Source organism: Sardina pilchardus, chromosome 21 (assembly GCF_963854185.1).
Source record: "Sardina pilchardus chromosome 21, fSarPil1.1, whole genome shotgun sequence".
In the NCBI taxonomy this organism is placed as follows: domain Eukaryota; kingdom Metazoa; phylum Chordata; class Actinopteri; order Clupeiformes; family Clupeidae; genus Sardina; species Sardina pilchardus.
Window position 1 is genome coordinate 15322533 of NC_085014.1, and position 5487 is coordinate 15328019.

At 37.8% G+C, this 5487-nt stretch overlaps 1 long non-coding RNA gene across 2 annotated transcripts; it reads left to right on the forward strand.

Annotated features, from left to right (window-relative positions):
* The first annotated feature begins 807 nt into the window (after nucleotides 1-807).
* LOC134069349 (uncharacterized) lies at nucleotides 808-4314 on the forward strand. 2 transcript variants are annotated; one of them, XR_009936811.1, is made up of 5 exons: nucleotides 808-851; nucleotides 1814-1876; nucleotides 2094-2239; nucleotides 2745-2831; nucleotides 3945-4314. It is a non-coding gene; the product is annotated as an uncharacterized LOC134069349 (long non-coding RNA). The 2 variants fall into 2 exon arrangements; XR_009936810.1 differs by lacking the exon at nucleotides 808-851 and having other exon boundaries at nucleotides 1065-1876.
* The last annotated feature ends 1173 nt before the right edge of the window (nucleotides 4315-5487 follow it).

The window sequence follows — 5487 nt, forward strand, 5'->3', positions numbered from 1 at the left end:
TTGACATAAATTTGAGTGGCAATTTAGTGTACTTATGGAAAGTGTCATTTCTGCAAATAAACTGTTAGCATACTTTTTTACAGTGTACTATCATCTCACTTTATTAGAAGTGTTACTTCTGTACACTTTGTACAGTACACTCTAAAATAAGTGCATTTTTAGTGGTATATCGGAATACTTTCACAAAATATGTTAAAATATAAAATATATATAGTGATAATTTAATGCACTTTAAGTAAGTGCACTTATTTGTAATACAGAGTTAGTATACTTTTTGAAAGTGTACATTTGATTTCAACTAATTGGTGGTAATGTATCAATTTACTGTAGTCTACCAATGGAAAGTGTTTTTACATTGTTAGGCTGATTTCTGAAAGAGTAATGTGATTAAAAGTTGCAGTGTGGACGAAGTAAGTTTATTTTGTACAAATTATATTTTTTTTCATTTGGCTCCACATCTTGGTGAGGGAATACATAAGTCTACACTATCACCACCATGTATTAATAAACACTTGATTGACAGAAAAGTCACTTTAAGAACAGTAGCCTAATTATTTTTACAGATATTGTATTTACATGTCAATTCAGTATCAGAATCTCAGTACTTGGCAGTACTCACTCTCAAAAAAATGAAATCTCACTATTGCTCATCTTAATGAATCCTTTTTCGTAGGATTTACACAATAAAATTAGGTTTCTAGGTGAAAAGGAGTCAGTTATACGAAATGCATTCGTGTTTGGAGGAAATATGTCACTCTATGGTCGCCGTAGAAGCATTATTTCAAAACGCACAAACGAGGGTCTCCGGCTGTGGCAGGTCTGCCTCTTCTCCCTCACTCGTGGATTGTAAGGTATGTATTTGCTAAACACACAGTGTTCTTATTTTGAGTTCGGTGTAATTTTAGGGAGTTTAGCATGACAACAAACCTGGGAAACATGATACAATTCTAACGTTAGCCTGAGATGATTAGCTGCTAGCTACTTAGCCGCCCACATGAGGTTCAGCAGATCTCATGTGGGCGGCTAAGTAGCTAACAGCTAATCATCTCAGGCTAACGTTAGAATTGTATCATGTTTCCCAGGTCAGTTTTACTCCCTGCCGAAAATAGGGGTGGTTATGCCTTGATGGGTTTGTTTCATAAAACACAATTGAATGTTCATGGATGTGACCAGGTCAGGACGACTTCATGTGTTTGCTGTTTCATGCAGCTAGCAGTTAACGGCTAACATAAGATAGCCGCTAGCTAGCCCCGCACAAACCCAGCCTATGTTTATGTGTTAGGCTTAGAATACTAATAGTTAGATTATTATCTGAAAAGTTTAATGTTTAAACGTAGGTGCAGGCCAGTCTGTGTTACCAAATTGTCCTTATGTGTCATGAACAATTTGCGTTGTTACAGACACTAAAGTTCGTCCACAAACATTTGAATTATTTGAATGTCCGTGTAGCAAACCACACCATCTTGCCTAGTCTCTCTGTAACGTTTATCACGTGCAGACTATCTTTGAAGGACAAGTTACACAAACGTTAGACTTATCATTATTTTTGTATGATGTGATCAGCATTATTGTAGGCTACTTGCTCTCATTCGACTTCTATATTAAACGAGTAAAGCAAGTAAGTTTTTCATGATCATGGTAGAGGCTGCCTACTCTAAATGTTTGAGTGATTTGTTAATCACAAACAAGCCTCAATGTAATTAAATGTTTTCTTCCCAACTTTTAATTCAAATTCTAAAAGATTTCAGTAATCTGATATTATTATAGTTTTGCATGGTGTAAATTTGTTGAGTTTGATATACTTTCTCCACAGACGTGGGAGTGCAGAGTGCAAGACATCAGCGTCATTGAGGTCTCTCTTACAGAAGCATTACAGGTTAGCTCATGGTTACTTTTGCGGTAGACACCCATACCTATGTGCATAATTATTATCATTGTCCCTGTTTATTATAAGCATGGAATGCTCTTCATAGTCACTGAAGCAGATATCATACTTAGATCAATGTTTTCTGTATGCTAATTGTAATTCTTTCTACAAATGCTGGGTTGTTTTGTACATTCTTTCTGTCCCCTCTACCCTCGTATGGTTCAAGATGTGCAGAATTTCACACGCATTGTGCAACTGAAGTCCAAGTTTATGCCAGAACTTGACATCTGCTCCAGGCTGTCTGCTGAGTGCCATAGGAAGGGAGGAGAAACAAGACATAAGATTAAGGAGATCATGGCTGCCATTGATCGGGTTAGTGAGAAGTTGTTTTGTGCCTCCCACTTTGAAAACCAATATTAGGCCATGAGCTACAGGGCCGTAACATGCACCTGTCAACGAAACATTTTTGACCATGCTGACATGACGAATTTGAATGTTAACATTTACATTTTTGGGTTGCACTACCTGTTTCTACCCCATGAATAGATTTGCATTGAAGATCAATGTGTTCCAAAAAATCTCTCAATACATTGGAAATGCATTATATGAACCTCTACATGTGATTACGTAAACACACCTTGTCACATGCCCCACCTCTCTCTAAGTCATGAGCATTACATACATCTTATAATGCATTTCCAATGTATTGAGAGTCTTTTGAAACTCCTCTATCCATGGAGCAGTAAACAGGCATTGCATCCCAATACCCAAATCTCCAAGTTAACATTGGGGGATTGCACGGTAAAGGCGTAGTAAACATTAAGATGCTTAATTTGTAAGTAAAGTAGTGTTATTATTATATTTCCCTGTTTTGCAGAATCCCATCATTGGCTCGTTGAGAGTTTGCCACCTGCAAGCACTTGTTGTGTACTTGAAGGCCCTGAGAAACTCAAAGGAATACCTGGTAAGTGTAAATGAATATCCCAAAAAACAGTGTAAATTCGGTGAAAATGGACCTCAGACTCTCTTTCTGCATGAAAATGCATCAAAGAAGTCGTGGAGACGGACAGTATTTTTCATTGATGAAGCACTATAGAGCTTGCATCGGCGTACACTATATTGCCAAAAGTATAGTGATGTCAATAGACATCCCATTCTTAATTCATAGAGTTTAATATGATGTTGGTCCACCCTTTGCAGCTATAGCTTTTTTGACCATTCATCCAGAAGCGCATTTGTGAGGTTGTACATTGATGTTGGACGAGGTGGCTCTCAGTCTCTGCTCTAATTCATCCCAAAGGTGTTCTATTGGGTTGAGGTCAGGACTGTGCAGGCCAGTTAACACTAAACTCTGTCATCCATGTCTTTGCGGACCTAGCGTTGTGCACTGGTGCACAGTCATGTTGGAACAGAAAGGGGCAATTCCCAAAACTGTTCCCACAAAGTTGGGAGCATGGAATTGTCCAAAATCTCTTACTGTTCCAACATGACTGTGCATCAGTGTGCAAAGCAAGGTCCATAAAGAAGTGAATGATATAGTTTGGTGTGTATGAACTTGACTGGCCTGCACACAGTCCTGACCTCACCTGACCTTTTTTTTTCAGTTATTAGCTGGTTTGATGCTCATTGGGCTCAATGCCAAACCGGCTAATAGGCTAACTGAAAAAAAAAACATCATACCAGTCTCTAGGTATGGTGAAGGGTATGTGATGTGGGGCTATTTTAATTCCAAAGGCTGAGGATACTTTATCAGGATGCCTAGTATACTGGATCCATGAAATAAGTGGCTTTTAAAGATAGAAATCTTCCTGCCTCTATGGGAATTTAACATATGGGAGCAAATACTTATGACCCCTGTATTTTAAGGAAGAACATTTATTTATTTGCTATACATTTCACTCACAAAGACAATTGGTGTCCTTAAAGGTTGGATATTTCCTAATTTTTTTAGTCAACTTTAGCATGGGTTCCAATACTTATCCTCGCTGTATATGCTCTATTTTCTGACACAATGTGATACTTATTCTTTGTATCATAATGTGATACTGACCCTTTTTATATTGCATCCTTGTTTTAGAGCTGCCAGGACTGGTGTCATCACTGAAAGCAGTCATAAACAACATGGCAGATTCATCTATTTCCTCCAGCCAAAGCGACTCACCACGCACTAGCAGTGAGACTTGCAGTGAAGACATGGTACTATGACTGAAGTACCTTGAACCGATCCCTCATTAGCATTGTGCAGGCCCTCCATGATTTTGTGATCTTGCACGTTCACCAATTCATGCAAATTCAGGGACTTTGCTGCATTTGCGTGTTGTAATATTCAATAAATGTGAATGGTGATGTGTAGTTATGTTCCTGTTATTGTGTTATTAGCATTATATATCCTTTGCTTGAATTATGTATTTTTGTAATTTTATTGTAATAAAGTTCCCTTTCTGAAATGAGATTTGTAATCTGTTGTAATGCACTTGAAATTAATTGTAATGTAATACACTTAAAGTGTAATATCGACATGTATGCCAAAGTATAACAATATGGGAATTAAAGTACAGATAAAATATACTTCAAAGACAGTTCTTTTCTACAATAAAATATAATAATATTGCACTGAAAGTATGTGTCTATGATGTTTAGCTTGTAATTGAACTTCACTTGAAATATGTTATCATTGTCATAGTGGGACACTTTAAATGCACTAAATATAGTACGGAAGTGCATTTGTAGATCACTTGAAATATTAAAGAGGCATACTAAATTAACATACTTTATAGTAATACTTAGTATGATAACAGTATGTACAAAATGTACTTAAACTCAACTGTAAGTTGAGCTCCAATTATTTTTTAAGTGTACTTCTATTAGAATGGTCATACAATGTAATTGTACTGTAAGTATGCTTAATTGCTCATTTTAATTAGTGTACTTCAGTGCACTTGAAGTTTGTAAATAGTTGTTCCAATTTAGCATACCCTACACACTTGAAGTATAGTGAAGTTTGTATTACGATGAACTTAATACATACTTTAATATACTTAAATATACTTGGATTTGACGAAAAAAGTACACACTGTACTTATTACACTCTGAAAAAGTATATTTTCAATAGTTTTTTTTTTTACCTGGGTTGTCCTGAGACATAATATTATGAGCGCCATTGGTCCCCAGTGTTTGGCCTCAGTGGCCCGATCCCATCAGTTCGGTTAAGCGCTCTTGGATGTGAGTGGTCTCCCTCTGGCGCAACCTGCGTCCTCTTTAATTGTCCCTTCCACCCGCGGGCCACAAAAAAATGGGACTAATTGACCGGCGACAAACTGCTTGGGCCAGAGGATGTCCTCCTCTTCTTTGCCAGAGTGCAACCCCTGCACACACTCACACACACACACACACACACACACACACACACGCACAAACACACACCCAGCTCCAGTATGACCCGCTGAGTTAGGACATGCAAGCTCTTTGCCCTATTTCAATTTTCACATTTGTCAACTCGCATTTTAGTCTTCTGAGAAGAGCATAGCAGGGCGTTCATGCTACGAAACGGAAAAAATAAAAAAAGATAACCCCCCCTCGCCCGTCCTCCCCACCCCCAAACAGTGCTGATATATATGTGG